General features: G+C 33.9%; 1 protein-coding gene across 2 annotated transcripts in view; it reads right to left on the bottom strand.

The window, feature by feature from the left end:
- The window catches only part of LOC110999375 (protein enabled), a 40,080-nt gene that overhangs the window by 15,234 nt on the left and 6,625 nt on the right, over positions 1 to 18,221 (bottom strand). The window contains exon 1 of one of the 2 annotated variants that reach the window (XM_022268388.2): positions 11,456 to 11,615. The exons of the other annotated variant lie outside the window; for it this stretch is intronic. The gene's annotated coding sequence lies outside the window, so the exon portion shown is untranslated. Of the gene's footprint in view, positions 1 to 11,455; positions 11,616 to 18,221 lie in introns of those variants that run through there. 2 annotated transcript variants of the gene reach the window in all.

The raw sequence follows: 18,221 nt of genomic DNA, 5'->3' as shown, positions 1-18,221 counted from the left end.
ATAACACCACTAGCATGTTATGTATATAACTGATGTTATGACAAGTTATCATATAACATCTTTATATACAAAGAAGGCAATGAAACTGGAGCAATGTACTCTACATTACATATGAATAAAGACATCCCAAAATCGACGAATTAACAATAACATCTTAAGAGTTTAATTAAATCAACGAACGCGTTAATAAAAACATCTCGTTTAGAATTCGTCTAGTTTGTTTTACTCCGAAAGCCTTAAAAAAAGTTCCCAAACTAAGAGCGGACAACAAGAACTAGCATGAAACTGTCACTCTTTATAATCGCCAAGGTTTTTCTTTTATATGTGATCACATATAATTATTTCAAAACAAATTAATTAAGCGCGAAACATCACGTACTGCTTTGACAGCAGGGCTGCAAAACTAGCGAGACTGCTACGCTGTCAACTTAGATTTAGCATAATAGACACTTTGCTAGTAGCACACTATATAGGGATGGGTCAGACTTTCCTGCATTTGTTTCATTGACATATTTCCTATATGAGTAATAAAGTATTTACACCACACATAAATAAATATTGTGGTTTCAAACACTTGGCTATCTTGGGCGAACTACTTATTTATGATATTAAAAAAATTGCTATAACAGAAACCAAAGATAAACTCTATCTAAAGTTTGCGTAATAAATACTTGGAAACAATACAGCATCAGAGTGCTCTTGATTGATTCAATTAAAACGAGTAAATCTTTTGCAATTGAGGGCATACGCGAATTAATTTTATCTGAACATTAATAACCTTTTGAATGTTGTGTAACTGATAGAGAATCAGTCTCACTCTCAAGAGATTTTAAACAGATTTACACTTAATTTAAATGTACAACATATTTTAAAGATACCTTTATGATTTCTTCTGTTAAAGAAGGCAAAATCGTGCGCTTGCGATCCTCCTAGCCCTCTGACTGCCAGAAGGCACGCAAGCGCGCTGCCAGTCTTTTCAGAATTGGTACGCCCTATTGAATCTTAAGTCGAATTGTTTCGGAAATACTTCAGTGGCCACATAGAGGAGGTGCGCGGCAGAAATTGCCTCATGAAACAATTATAGAACGACGGGCGACAAAGTGATACTAGATGTTTGTATTCCGCCTCAACGTCCAATTATGACACTCGGCTGCATATAGTCCGACCAACTACTCTGAACACTCTCCACGGTAAAAGATACAAAGAGATCCCATATCACTACGCGTTGCCAGAAGAACTGGGTTTCCTGGTTCTATCGTCTTCCGTCATCTTTCACATGCCCTCAATAAAAAATCGTTTAATAAAAGAAAACTTAACAAATTGAATACGTCATTTATAGAAATCAGATATTACCAAATGTATGGTAACCAACATAACCTATTATTAAAAAATATATAAGACGATTATTTATGTTCTCGTGACCGTAACAAGGGAGAGGAGAACCGATTTCTCCTGGCGGGTCAGTGATAGAAAGGCATCTAGATACAATTGATCGATCGGGCGGTCGTGAGATGCTAAAACACTAAAAAAACATCAAGAGCGGTGATCCAAACCAAACCGATGTTACCAGTGAAATCAATTGATATTTTGCATTTAATATTTAACAATCAGGTTGATTGTCCCAAACATTAAACTGAATTTATTTCGTATCCAGATAGAGATCCTATCATCTCATTGCTTGTATTTATCCTCTTAGGACATCTGCCAGTTGGGGACACACGCAGTGCCAACCGGGCTACTACAGGAACCCTGCTGTCTGTGTGGTACTCTTTTAAAAAAGCAAATCATAACAAAACTTATTTTAAATCAAATATAGCATATTAATTAGAAGTAGCTAACTTTATAGTAAGCCTTTATACACAGCTTTTCTTTAATACATTTCTAAAATTTATTAAAAGGCAGAGATAAAAAAGCCTCTGGGATTTTATTAAAGAAGAGAATCCCTTTTCCCAAAAAAGAATTACTAACTTTAGATAGTCTAGTACGGGGAAATTGCAGCCTGCATTTGTTCCGAGTATTAACATTGTGCGTATGTTCTATTCCAGTAAACTTATCACTATTTTTGTATACATACGTAATATTTTCATAAACGTATTGCGAGGGAAAGGTAAGTATATTATTTCTTTGAATTTAACTTTCAGAGATTCCCTACATTTTAAATTATAGACTGTACAAATCTCTCTGTGTACCGATAAATAAACCATTGACTACTTAAATAATGTAGCGCAATTCATTACCGAGAGGCCTAAAAATCTACCTGTATGCTTGTAAAAACTAAAAGGAGCTTTGGGCCATATGGCTCAGCTAACAGATAAGGAACATTAAAAAAATTACACAGCAAGTAACGGCTTACTTTTATTATTGTATGTAGATAATTTTTTCTTTCAAGTCAATAGTGAAACTAATCAATAAATACTAAATGTTATATTAAAAAAATACTTCGTTTAGAACAACATATAGTCGGTAATAAAAAAAACGTCCCGACTACATTCTATTGTATAACAAAAACATCAGTTTTTATGACCCGATGTTATAATATATTTTGACTGTATATGTTCACTCGCTATCAGCCGCTTATTACATGACCACACCTTTACGCAATACAAGATTCTATTAACTGCAAAAGGGCAGTGGTCTCTGGAACCGAGATGACAAAAACCAAACAACTTTTTGCCGTGATTCATGGTAAATCGACTCAGTGCGGAAGTATTAGCTTGGTTTCTTTGTATCAGTAAATAAATATATATTTCTGATAGATCGACTTGAATGCGTCAAGTGATTTGTATGATTCATTTTAGGCTTCTGAAACTAGCCACAATTATAGAGCATTGCTGGCTATCATTGGTGCATGGAGAGCTCACGACTACACAGCCAGGTGAACGTTACGTGGAATCTAGACGCGGTGTTACGTAAGTGACGCCATAACCGTTGTAATGCACAGTAAAGTAATCACAGTAGATACATTAAAAGTGTTTAAAAAACTTGTATATAAAACTTTTTTATATACTGTTAAACAAGTACGTAGTATCACCCGTATCACCTCTACGTCTTTCAACAACAGAGCGTTTTTATCATATATTTTAGCGCGCACCACCAAAACTCACAACCCCTTCCCGACCTCAGATAGCCAGTAATTTAGTTTTCGTTTCATTTTTATAATATTCTCCTCCTTTTCCAAGAAGACGCGGTAATAAGAGGAAGGGATTGGATAGCGTAGAACAGCTGATGCGCTTGGTGAAGAAAAAGAAAAAGCATATCGAGCTGACCGCCAACCTCCAGTAGTGGAGACGCACTTCAAGAAGAAGAAAGAAGTCACAACAAATAAAGAAAACATGTGTTTTGTTTATTTGAGATCATTATAAATAATTAATATGAATTTCAAAACATTTTCACGTCTACGAAATATTTCACTGTGTGTCCCACTTTATTTGCAAAGAAATAGTTTATTATTAATAATAAAGAAATATATTTAAAATGTTTGCTTTATGAAAAGAGAAATAAAAAATTTATTAAGCAATTATATATTACATGCGCGCATGGCGCCTTGGTGGACGCTATTTTTTTATCGCGTTGCAACACACTTCCGGTATTCTTCCTGTTGATAACGCGATGCGGGGTCGCCGTTAAAGTACTTTAAAAACTTTGTTTGTAATAACTACGAAATCCAATACAAACAATAAAAACTCCGTGGGAATCTCATGACAATCATCTTCACGGATTATTATATAAATTACCGTTAGTATTTGAACCGTATTGTTTACGCTATGTCTCAAATTTAGTAATTTAAATATTTGTTTTTAATCGTTCAAACATTTTTTATTATTAAAGCACACAAAGCAAACGGGCAGATAGCTCATCTGATAGACACTCACATTACGAGACGAATCACAAGAATTGTTACGTTCTTTTCTTGATGGACCCTCGAATTGGCTCGGAATTACTTCAGTGGGCAAGTGGTTCCACCGACAGAACGACGGACGTCGAGCTGATACGGATGGTATTTTGTACTCTGCCTTCTCGTCCGACGATGAAACTCAGCTGCAGGTATAAGTGCGACCAACTCTCTGAACTCTCTCCATGGTAAATCCGGAAGAAGATGCAAAGAGACCCCACATCGGAACGCCAAGGGTTCCAGCCGCTCGGAAAGTGACTGGTCATTGACGATCAGAATCGCTCTTAGTTGAATACAGTCAAGCAGAAGGAGCTGGTTGGTACTGGGGAACTACGGTTTAAAGGTGAGAACAGGACTTCTTATTTCGTGAGCAGCACTCTTCTTTTCTATTGCTTTAATGTCCGCGCACAATTCCCTTCACTTTTCCCCGTTCTGGCAAACTTCAATGCCTGAGTGACGGTAAGACACATAAGAGCTTTGATCGATCCAACGAGTAGAGGATTGGCGACGACGTCAGGTGTCCTTCACTTTGTCCAAAGTGTCCTGTCTCCTTAGTATACGTTTCTTTCCTACCCAGGTAATCCTAAGCATACACCTCCAATACCACATAAGTGCTTCTTTGCCAGATATTACCAAGGGTTCATCATAAATAAAACTCACAGAAGGTGAGAATATATTTGTTTGTAAGTCACGATGGAGTCAATTCATCAAGCCACGTAATACTTTTACCATTATTACAACAATAGAGCGACGACGTCCATTGTTTGGGCACTAACCCACATTCTAAATTGGGAACTAAGATTAGCTTTGCTAGTTTTGCAAGCTTTGTATTCAAAAATAGGATTTAGGCTTTAGCATTAAATAATTCGCATATTATTTTGTCAAGATTAAATTAACGATCAATCTTAAAATATCGTTCATCCCAAATAAACAGTACAGTACAAGCAACACAGTTACTTGGCTTATTTCATTATCAGGCGATCATTCACGAGATTAAATAAATGCAGCTTGGTGGTCGGAATTACGGTACAATCACCGGACATGACAGGAAGTAGCCAATCACGGGCCGAGCCACCATTGGACGACAATTAAACACTGCGATTATCTGTGTACTTCTAAATGAGTAGCATACATTCGAATTGCCAATTTAAAAGTTTAACTTCCGATTTTACCGACGGAAAAAATACTTATAATGTTGTTAGTTACTACGTAGTAACGTTCGGACGCCCAAAAAGGGCAGATTTTAAAATAACGAAAATTTTCCTGGGTTTGAATTTATTCATAGTAAATCATGACTGCCGCTGCCGAATTTCTTTGGAGAATACTTAAGTATTTCCGAACCAATTCGACTTAGGGTCCTTTTCAAGAAAAGAGCGTACAAATTCTTAAAAGGCCGACAACGCACTTGCGAGCCCTCTAGCATCGAGAGTGTCCATGGGCAGCGGTATCACTTAACATCAGGTGAGCCTTCTGCCCGTTTGCCCCCGGTTCTATAAAAAAAAAGTTGGTTCGGAAATACTTCAACAGGCTGGTTCCACATAGCGTTGGTACGCGATACCTTAAAAAAACATTTAGTTCGTAACTTTCATACAAATCTTAACATTCTTCCTGGCCAATACGTTGATAGACTTAAAAAACAACAACACTCCAGGCATCGAATTTAATCCTAAATATAACACGAACCCAAACCACCCCAAATAATTAACTAATTAGATCTGATTTCAAATTGGTCAACGATATAAAATATGACAGAAATTTTTCCTCAACTTTTTCATCAGCTTTATCCTTACTACTGTAATCACTATGTTCTGCGTAATTAACTAACTATTAATAAACGATGAGAGACGTATTTATCCAATCAAATTTTCCTGTCCGCCAAATCAAATTCATACGTAAGGACATATAAACATTGCATAAGCCATCAGGACCGATGTTAAACGGAGTGGGATATGTTATTACACCATTGTTATATATGTTCGAAATATATGTTTATTAATTAATGTTGATATTTTATCTCGTTTTATCATCACATTGTATTTACTTGCTGTTTCGCTTGGGTTACCATTCATTCTGTGACTCAAAACGGGACATTTAAAAAAAACAAAAGGTTTAATTTAGGCCAAATAATTAGTTATAATTATTTAGTGAGTAGTCAATAAAGAACAAACTCTTTTAAAGACATTTATTTAGTAATAGTTGGCTTAAAAGTTACGATTCATGAAATAAAGATGTTTTGAGTTTCAGTTTAAAAAAAAATATTTGAGAACTGGCAGTAAATGTAAAATTAGAAGCATTTTATGTATATATTTTTTTTGACGTTCATAAGTGTACATTGTGTTACCTAAATGACTAAATGTCTTTTGACTTTGTTCGAATTTTGAGCAGTGACAGTGAACTTGTAAATGACATAATACAAATCGACCGTGTCATTACATTGTGTGACGTCTTGATGGAGGACAGTGCACCGGAACAGATTGTAAACAGTTAAAATTCCAAACGTTTCTTACTAAATCACCTCGACCGCATCGCTTTGTTGAATTCCGATGACCACAATAATCATTTACAAGGTCTAATCATGGATTCCCTTGCTAACTCTGAAGAATTTTACTTAAATTATTAAAAAAAGACGATATTTCTCGGTTTCTCGGCTTTGTTCGGTTCACTTTCCGAACAAACTTTTCATATTACATCCTTCAAAACATACAATTTCTGTGACTTATCCCTAGCATTTTATTAGATTTCTTACTTTAAACGTGAAGTTTAAAATGAATACATTTCTGTTACTTTTAAAAGTAGGAGTGCCACCTAATGTTAAGTCCGTCCATGGACACTCTTAATACCAGAAGGCTCGCAAGGTGCGTTACCGGCCTTAAAAGAATTAGTACGGACTTTAAAAATTAATAAGGAATTTATAAATTTAGGCTGCATTTTTGTGGAAAAACGTCATTACCACAAATTTTACTTCGCGACATTTCCCGAATAGATATATCACGGAGCAATACAAACATAAATACATAACATCTTTATAGTGTCTAATACCTAGCTCGTAAAAGAACCTGCCTTATTATAAAAGTATTTTGTCAATCCTCCATATAAGTACAGTAATTTTTCTATATATATTTACTCGTCATAGAATCCTACAAGCAACAGCGCACCTATACTTAAAAGGCCGGCAAACCATCAGATGAGCCTCCTGCTTGATGACCCTTGCTTCTGTTCTATAAAAAAACTGCCATATTACAAAACTTGTTTGAGCTAGTATGAGGCTGTAGTATCTTCTATTACTCTAACCAGGTCTAATAGACCTTACGAAAGCTTTACAATCAACTCAAATTATCTTCAATAATCTAATACAAATTACTAATACCGACGAAATGTGTCGGTCATTCCCAAGTCATTTGCGGCATCGTGGGATTCGATTGTGAAGATGACATTGACATCATCGATTTGAGTGTCGCAATATTTTTGGTCAGACAATTAATCGTCTGGAAAGTCTTATTTAGATTAATACCTACATGTACACCTACAGATTCTGAATTTATCGAGCCTAAATTATCTTTATATCTATATACATATAGTATAAAATTCTCGTGTCACAATGTTAGTTCCCATACTCCTCCGAAACGGCTGAACCGATTCTTATGAAATTTATTATGCATATTTAGTAGGTCTGACAATCGGCTACTATCTATATATATATATAGTATATTTAGAACCCCTAAGCGATAAGGGCTGTCCCTGGCAAAGTAAAATCACATTCAGGAGAAACGAAGTTCACGGGGGCAGCTAGTACAATATAAATCTTGGAAAATCACAGGGAGTATTTCAAAACCATAAAATGATTAATAAATAAAAGTATTTAGTATCGAGTCCTAATAAGGCGACGTCTTCCCTCTACGACCGCCAACGCGCTAAGACTTGACCCGACCTTATAGAACGCATTCTTAATTTGAAAGTTTACGATCTACCCACTTAGCAAATATGGCGTGGGCCACTGGGCTTGTTAGGAAATGGCTAAGTAATAAAACAATACTGCTATAAGGCCCAGCGCTTGCGATAACCTTGATGTGACATTTTTAAATTAAACATTACCTATGTAGATTTTTACAAAATTGTTTTACGTAATATTATTGAATAACCGCCTCTAGGTAATACTAAGGTTCTAAGTATGGATGTGACTTGAATGCGAAAACATCAATTTTTCTTACTATTCTATATATTTTTATTGTTCGACTGTCAAATGTCATTTCTTTTATTATTATTTTATTTATTGCACAGATGGCGCTGCACGCTAAATTCGATAAAATGCGTAATTTGGCTACATAGGTTTAACAAACAAATATTCTATAACTTCTTTGTGTTTTAACTTCAATAAAGCGAATTCATCACGGGATTCTTTTTACATCCATGGGTGTATGCTAAGTCCAACACAGATGTAATATCTCTCTAAAAGTTCCCACTATTTGCATTTCCTTAATGATTATAATCACAACGTTGCCCCCTAACAAATTACATGTGTATATCGGGGATACTAATGTATGATCTATCATCATATCCACAACAAGGCTTTCCAACCATTGTATGAACAGAAATTAGTTTCGTGTAGTCATTAATACTCGCATGGGTACACGACTAGGAAGCTGCATGTACTGTTATTTTCTCACGTATGTGGAACGGAGATGTTCTCATCTTACTTTAATATTGCCTTAGACCAAGAGATACAGAGAGAAATAATAATTGGTTAAATAGTTTTCCAATTCACGCTGTAGAAATACCATAGGTATATCGTTCGAATCAGTTATAATGTTTTTACCCCAAGCCTGGCCTTAATCTTTCTAAAATTCTTATGCCCCGCCTGTGTAACATAAATAATTTCTAATATTAAAAAATTGTAATCTTCACTTAAGGAAGCTTAATTATAGATTTTAGGAAGACGTCAATAGGAAGTTGGTAACTTAATATAATTAAGTTGCTGTAGTAAATTCCTTATAGTTTATATAAAAAAAACGTTTTTCGTTATATTTGTAGTAAATAATATGGTAATACGTGCCATTAGGAAAATATATTATATTGTATAACGGAAATAGAAGTCTTGACCTTAAGTAATTAATCCAATTGTGGTCAAGCCACGGATGACCGCAAAACTAGGATTCCTGAACACCACAGGCTGTAACTAGACATCTAGAATGGCTTAATCTATAGGCGATAAAAACGCGGTTTTGTATCGCGCAGCCCGGACATACAAGGACCAATATTAAAGCCTTGTTTAGGCTATCGCGGAATCTTTATAATAAGCCTCTTAACTGCTTTCTTCGGAATCTTTAAAGGAGTATTAATGATATCCATAGCGAAAAATCACCTGCATGCAATACTGTGCGATGATGTGTATATATACACATCATCACGTATCTACCCTAAATTTACACCATCACAGGCCACAGCCAAATTACGTATGAATTAGTTAATGTTTTTCATTAATAAATTTAATCTGACTTTGATTACTTTTATATTTATAATATATTTGTTGTAATCCGTCGTTTTAATAATTACAATAACTATCACGTGATACCAAAAAGTTACGTTTTGTTTGTCTGAATACACTGAAAAATCATAAAATAAACTATTATTATTATTTATTTTTATGACAAAAAACGGAAATATTTTGTCACAACAGAGGGCTCTCGAGTGCGTAGCTTACGTTACTATAGGTAAGTACATATATAAATGCGTTTGATTTCCTCTCCAATTAACTATTACAATCCCTCTTCCTCTCCGTACAAAAAGCCCATTAACGAGTTATTACCTTGTAATAACAGAGTGGGAATTTATGTGTATCACCTGACGTTTCAAGAGAACTCAGCCAATAGCGATAACGCCAATTTTTTTTAAATGTTCGTAGATGTCAAAGTAAAAAAAAATATTTCACCGCTGAAGATAAAATCAAAAATTTAAAAGAATAGAATTTTGTATATTAATAAGTAATTTCGTTGTAACGATAAAAAAAACTTCTGCACGGCTTTTAAAACTCTTTCGCCGTAGACTAGGCTAGATTTCTAGACTAGTTAGAGCTGGCTAGAGCGAGAGAGGCCGCTGGTATGAAATCTGTTAACAATATATAATAAATATTTGATAAGAATTTACTTAGTAGTTGACGTTTAATTACCTTTTTAGTTAATTTGTATTATTGGAGATTAAGGTTCTATAATTTTATTAAGTAACGTTAAGTTTTGCACTTTACTCATAATTTTTTTTTTTAGTTAGAGTTACCTGGAAGAGATCGCTACTTAGCGATAAAGCCGCTTTTTGTTTTTGCAGTAGTAAGTAGTAGTGCTTACCAGATTCAATAAAAAATAAATTTTCCATGCGACAAATTATATACATATAAATATAATATTCGAATGAATGCGTTATATATTTGTTAGTAATGATAACATTATCAACATGACCGAATTCCTGTGTTTACCCATATTTGTTTAGTTATACCAGATTCCAAGTTTACAAACAAAACACATAGATAATGTTGTTTTGAATTGTTAGACGTTTCGGCACTGGAATTCGTTTCTCCTATCCAAAATTATAATTAACGCTGGACTCACAGTCACATATTAATTAATGGATTTATAGAACTTTATTTCTAATTTTAAAAAATATATTTTATTTACATGAGAAACTTAATATAAATACTTGCGAGATACACGTCGCCATTAGCCGTCCCAATTTTAGTCTACTATGACTCTGACATGTTTAATGCCCCTTTGAATTTGTCAAACGAACCAATATTGCGAATGTTAGACGGTAATTGATTAAATAATTGCACACCCTCATACCTACAATAGACTTCTTTCAATAATATCTAACTTCTATTTAAGTTCAAACAATTATTTAAATTCACAATCGATCCAATTAGAGGCAAAAAGAAATATGGTCCAACTCCATATAAATATAACTAATCAGAGAGTTAACTAATCAGACTTTGACTTTTTCAGAGCCTAGGACCCCAAGCCTACGAGTCCTAAGCAATTTTTATCAAGGGGGAGATTTAAGACTCCCCTACATCCTAGTTTCTTGGCCAGATCGTATTTTTTTTTTCATATATAGGTCAATATTAAAGAAAAACTTCCTTTTATGACAATTGAGGACTATGGACCATGACTGAAACGAATAGCGCTAAATCTTACCCTTAAGTTATTATTTAAATAATATTTTTACTGAACTTTTAATCTCCTCATGTTATTCAGTACAACAGTAAAACGAAGTATTATAACATAAACATCCAAACAAAATTAACCTTTAAATATGCCAGTTAAAACTGCAGTTAAGTTTAAACGGTAACCAACAGCTGTGTCTACACCTGGCTTTTGTTAAATTTTACATATCTCAAACACAGCTTCCCAATACATGTTTAAAAATAAATTTAAACTATTAAAAAAAAATAACCGTAAATTCCGATGCATTATTTTAAATCATTTTTTGGTGAAATAAGATTTTGTAATTTATATAAGTATATAAAACAAATAATATTCCTAAAGCTTTATATATGAGCCTAATTGATTTAAGATTTACCTTTAAGCTCTTAAAAAATCCCGTAGTTTTTTTAGAGAAATAAAATTTACAAATATTTTTTAAAAGAACCCATTAAACACTTTCACGCACATTTGTCACAAAAGATTTAAATCTTTTAAATGATCTATAGATCAATGACGGAACGTCGACGCGTGCGCGCGGATCGCGTCCAACTAGAATCTAGATCGCGGGAGGAAATTGTAAACAACATCAGAGAGGGACGGATACAGACCGTGGGAAAGAGATGTGGGATTTGTTTATGTTTAAGCCATTGCATTTTCTTGCACAGGTTCATCAGGAAACATTTAATATCGTGATAAATTTTAAGTAATTCACTATTTCTTAAACGAATTGCCGATAAATGATATTGATAAATGTATAAACAGTACAAAAAATTTAGCCGAAGAACTGTCAATAAAGTGACAAACAATTTGACATCTGATAAGGCAATTAAAAGCAAAATACTAAAAACACTACTATTTATAAAATAACTAAGTAGTAGCACCTGCGAATTTCGTTCTATACAAAATAGATTAAGCCTAATTTAATATGTATATGTATATATTTTTTTATATAATAGGAGGCAAACGGCCAGAAGATTCACTTGATGTTAGGTGACAGCGCCTCCCATTGACACTCACATGGCGAGAAGGTTTGCAAGTGCGGTGCCGGCCTTTTTACTTATTACCTTTTTAGTAGCTACATACCACCATATAGAACATTTTGCTATCCTATATCTCAATGTCCTTTATTACATTTTCCAAATGTACATTTATATTTACATAAATAATTCTGTACTAAAGTACTTATTAATTGTCTCTTACCATCAAGACGTCAACACCATTTGTCAGAAAGAGATGAAATATAAGAAAGAATACTAACTATTTCTATGCATTAAAATCGTAAAAATAATTTATTGAGAGTATTTCGTATTTTATTTCTGTATAAAATTATAACAGTATAAAACTCACCTTTACAAAATTACATTAACCGTAGAGTGTAATAAAATACAAAACTAATACCCAAAGTACCGCAATGCAGTTTGCAAAGTAGTATTTACATAATGAAACAATAGGGTACTTAATCAAAAATGATTTGAGTTTCAATATGTATATATATAATTTTTGTGTGCATATATAATATTTACTTATATAAGTAATTATTTTTTCACACTTTATTGCACAACAAAAATTTAATTAAAAGAAGGATTACGTTACAGCCTTATAATTAATATATTATGAACATATATTAGAAAAACAATTCTTCAATGATCATATAATAAAAATAAAATAAAAATAAAAAGACGCAATACTAAACGTAGGTGTTTAAATGTTAAAGTAATGTGTTACCTATCTAACATTGCGATAAGTACTATCTAAACAGCTTAACCGATTAACCTCTCCCTGGATAAGCTTTCTTTAATTACTTTCTAACTCAAATGCCCATATTTCAAACCTATTAAGTTACGATTTCGTCTGGAAACGAACAGTGCCGCTTGGTCAACCCTTTCGTGATCGGCATAATTTTTTCCTTCATCGTACATATTTATGTAGAAGAAAAAGTCAATTAGTGCGCTAACGGGGTTCGAACCTATGCTCTTCGGGATTTAATTCATCAGCACTGCTCAAAAAGCTATAGTTAACTGATGTATCTTAAGCGACAAAAACCTTAACAAAACGTCAATTTTATAAATATTTTACCTTAAACAGTTATATAACAAAAAGTTGGTAAGGTTATCTCCTAATAATAATATAAAAGTATGTTTTTCATACAATTATTAGCAAAAATATATTCAACTATAAACCAACTATGTATAAGTTATTCTAAACCAACAATGCTACAACTTTTCATTTAGTTCACTTATAAAGAACTAGATGGCGCTAGTGTATTTAAGTGTGCGATAAAATACTACCAATACAGCAAGCAGTATTAGTTTTATTCGTAATAAAAAATGTCACTATTGTTTCGACACCTTTCTTTCATAATTTTAATGCAACAATGCTTGTCAATATTAACTCAGAGTTAATAAAATATAAAACTAAATTTATGGTTACGATATAATATAAATGTCTACTATATGTACTATAGGTACAAATACATATATTGATTTTGCGAGTTCCTCTAGACCTAGAGAAACGTAAAATGTTATCAAGGTAATATTTGAAAGTAAAATTGACTGTTAACATATATTTTTTAACTAAACGATAAAAAAACTAGTATTAAACGAAGCGGTCTTTATAGGTAGTAATAATTTTAAATTTATTTAACCTCACCTCGGTATATAGGGCGTACGTCGACCCAATTTGTACTGGCTTTTAATTTCCGCTTCTCGCTTTACTTAGTTTAATATAGAAAATGAATAAACCCTGTCGGGGCATAGTTCGGACACTAATGGCCCTAAAACCTGGTTGTAACCAATTATTTTCTAGTCACAACCGGACCCAGATCCTTTTTATATAAAATACGGAGAAAATCTTAATTAAAATGGTTGGCTCTTTATTTAATAAATTACTCGTACTGTAAAATTACCAAATGTCACTATAAAAATATTGATTCGTAAGCCCCGTACCACCCAATAGCCCCAGAATAAACATTTGCCTTCTGTTTAATTGATAATTCTTTAATTATCATTATCGCTTGATTATATGCGTCCAATCCATGATAAAATGTCATATCTTTTGATTGGAATACACTTGTTTCGCAACATCAAATTACTATTAAATATGGGCGTGTAAAAACAACATCGATACTTTAATTAAATTATAGTAAAATACCGCAATGTTGCTGTATTTAAAATAACACAAATTGCTTCTACTAATAACACTTTAACCGTGTCCTTTGAATTAATTATAACTTAAAAAATTCATCAAAAAAAAAATCAATCAACTCTATTTAAACGGATATGTCGTCTACATATATACGAAATATAACTGAAATGCTGCTTTATCTACTGATTGAAATTTCAGCTCAGTCATTTGTCATGTCACACAGCTCGGAGCCATTTGCTACAGAGTTCTTTGTGAAGCCCATTCTACGCGACGTAAGTTTCTGTACCGAGATCACAGATGAAAACGTCCACTACATACTATGAATGCAGAAGTTTACTCGTTTTAATTAATAATAATAAAGTGGCGCTACAATTTTCTATGAATATTATATTTATTTATTTATTACGTTATCCTACAGCTAACATATGGTGTAAAAGTGTGGGTATATACGTGTTGGTGTGTATGTGGGGTGTGCTCATGATGTAGGTAATTTTGGGCTATGGATATTCTTAATACACTTTTTAACCACATTCCGCGATAGCCTAAACAAGTCAAGGCTTAAATAGTGGTCATTGTATGTCCGAGCTGAACGATACAAAACTGAGTTTTTTGCATAGTTAGTGTTGATGTGAGGAACATGAAACAAAGCACGAATAAGAGTCTTCTAGGGAGGAACAAGGAAGGGCAACTTTTCTAGAAGGGAACTATTGCATCAATTGGATCATTGCTTTTAGTATACACAAGCCTTCTCTGGCTGACACATGTCATTTATGGGTCAAGTCTGTTCAAGTTTGCTACGGACTTAAAAATTTCATTGCGGAATCCGGGACATTTGAACTCACGACTTCAGAGAGATTCATACCATTTCATTTCTTCAGACCATTTTTTGCCATTGTCAGCTATATAATGATTTGCTATTTTAAAAGAGTACCGAGAGTTTTTAAACCCCGGCTTTTTCTCTCGGCCTACACCCTCTGTCTTCTTATCCGATGAGTAGGAATGTCTACCGATTCAAATATAATGACTTGTTCACTCTATTCCTATTGTATAACTAATCCCCAATTATTTTGCAAGAACCCTTCCATAGCTGAAGGCCTCCTCCAAGAATCTCCAGGTATCTCGGTTTTAGGTGAGTTGCATCCAGTTCGAGCCATTTGAGGTAATACCAATAGGGCCACCCCACCAGGTCACCCTTATGGTCCATCGATCGCCAGAGTGTCTTGCTACATGCCCTGCTCATCTCCATTTAAGCTCTAAAGCTAAAATGGAGATGAGCTTAGCGCATAAGTAGCTTTAATAACACTTCTTAACATTCTAAACGGGAATGGCAAAACGAAAAAAAAAACAGCTTGTCCCAACTGGATCCAAGTAGCCCAATCGAGAGAGGACTATCTTTGGAGGAGGCCTTCACCTATAGAGGAGTTTTTATAGAAGAATAATAGTTTAAAAGTAGGAAAAACTAACACAACTAAATTTAGGATACAAATTTAATTACTAACAAAACTAACACTAGTATGTAAGTAAACTTAACAATTCCAACTTCTGCTTGTTCTGCTGTTAGAAATAAAAGGCTTAAAAATAAGGCGTAAAATCATATCATTGTGATAATTAAATGCGTCAATCCGATTCAAAAGATAAATTGCCTTGTATAAGCGTATTAACCGCGAATTTCTCAAACATAAAGCATATGTTTATAACAATAAGGCTTCAATTTTCCGCACAATTGAATTCATATGCTACGATATCAAATTTCAACAGCTGTTCAGATTCTAATGTCAACCGCGATCTACCCAGTGAACAGGTGTTTATATGTTTTTTGATAGCTTCTTAATAAAGTAGGCAATCATCCTTGCCCTGGTACACAACGAGATCGACCCTAAAGCCCAGCCCACCCAGTCTTTAAATAAAAAGACTGGTGAGGATAAAGCCCCATATACGTCGACTTTTGGAGGCCGAGCAAACACAACATTCTACATCGGATTTCAATTCTTCTACCAAATTTTTGTCCATTTACCATAACTACCAAAACCAAGTCAAATGATCTAAGTAAAAATTTAGATATCCGAAGTCCAGTTACTCTCCAACGGAGTGAGATGTGTGTGAAAAGTAAATACACTAGTGATCAAAACTGGAACAATTCTTTTAAACTAAACTGACTGTATATGAGTGCAGAAGTAGTTTTGAACAGTCCGAAGTAAAGTCAAAGTTATAAACTTTGTTTTTTATATAGCATTGTGCAAACAATGTATAGTCTGTTTCAGTACAGAGAAATCAGTCACCCAGGTGGTCCTGGACTGGTATGTCTAACAGAAATCCTCGGAACAGTGAATCCTGCGAAGTGCCTAGTAGACTTCTGTGCTTCTGGAGAAAGCAATACTGACTGAGTTAGCCAGGCCTTTACGCACGACGTACCTAGTGGGATTCTAAGTGTGGGAACTTAGTCGGCCAACCTTTAACCGGGGTCAAACTGGCAGGTTCATCGGATGTTAAGTGATACCGCCTATACATTGCCAGCAGGCTCGCAAATGCGTTACTGGCCTTTTAAGAATCGATACGCTCTTTTTTTGTATTACCTATCGAGTAGTAACTTAATACAAATAACATTATTATGCAGGCCGCTTACTACGAATATAGATTTAAAATCGTCTTCCGATTTCGATATAATAAACAAAATCACTCAATAAAAAAGGTAGGCAATAAATATATTATTCATACATACATAATCGATGACCTATAAGTGCACAGCCTTATACATCCGCATCCGGTGGCGACAATGGCTTAGCATTTGCCATACACATTTGCATACAACACTCCAAAGAATCCGTTTTCACAAGAATTTAACATTTCAGCATTCCTTGTCACCCATTTACCGTTTTTGAACAAGATTTTTTTTTATAGTACGTGGGGCCAACGTGCAGGAGGCTCACAAGTGACACCACCGCCCATGGACACTCAATGCCTAAGTTAAAAAATATTTACACAATTTTTTTTCGTAATAAGTTCAAATTCAATTATCATCTACCCTCTACTTTCAACCCCTATTGATTATTTGTTAGCTAAGAACTTAAATAACTTGAACTCTGAGGTTTATATAGAGAAAAATCACAGACTACCCTACAAAATACAAAATGTTCCATGTTGGTATGTACTTAAAAGGTAGGCCAGGCATTAAGGAAAAACGAAGTTCGGGGGGGCAGCTAGTATATTTATATATATATATATATATCATTCTCAACAGTTATAAAATCGCAATTTTCGCATTAAGTCAAGTAAATAACATAAATTGCTGGTTAACTATCTTAATTTGGTCGGTTAATGTCACATGCGATAAACGGACGGACGTATTAAATCATACAACCGTGGTCACGGCAGCTAACTGTACTTTATGGTACAGTTCATAAGCTGAAGCGGCATAACCATCTTTTTTAAAACTACATACTAAGTACTTTTCTGTAACAAAAATTACCGAAAAATAGTTTAGTTAACAAACTTAATTTAATTGCGTCCATTCTGCTCTAATAACATTTAAAGGCTGAATTTAAAAAAAAAACATGAAATTAACGGAGAAAAATCAGCGTTATAACATGTAAGTTTTTGTTAAATTTACTGTTTTTTGTTATAATTTTTCCTAAATTTTTCAAAAATATATTTCTCCTTATTTATTTTAAAATCACGTCCAATCGTATCACATTGATGATTCAGAGCATGTAAACTACACTCAAACATTGTCATTAATAATAATAATCAAGCCTCATTTTGATATATTTTTTTTCTTATACAGTACAGGCCTCCTCCTATTGGTTCTATCTTTCTCTTTCTTGGAGCATTTTTCACCCAATCTTCTCGATCAACTTCCTTAAGCTCGTCAGCCCAACGTGCTTCTCTCTTTCTTTACGTTATTACTCTCTTTGTTTATCTGCTATTGTCCATGCGAGCGGTATAGCCTGTCCATTTTCAATTTCCTGTCCATTTCTTGCAATGGGATTGATGCATTTATC

This window comes from Pieris rapae, chromosome 9 (genome assembly GCF_905147795.1).
Source record: "Pieris rapae chromosome 9, ilPieRapa1.1, whole genome shotgun sequence".
Lineage (NCBI taxonomy): Eukaryota > Metazoa > Arthropoda > Insecta > Lepidoptera > Pieridae > Pieris > Pieris rapae.
Note: the sequence above shows the minus strand (reverse complement) of the source record. Positions and strands in the feature narration are given on the sequence as shown.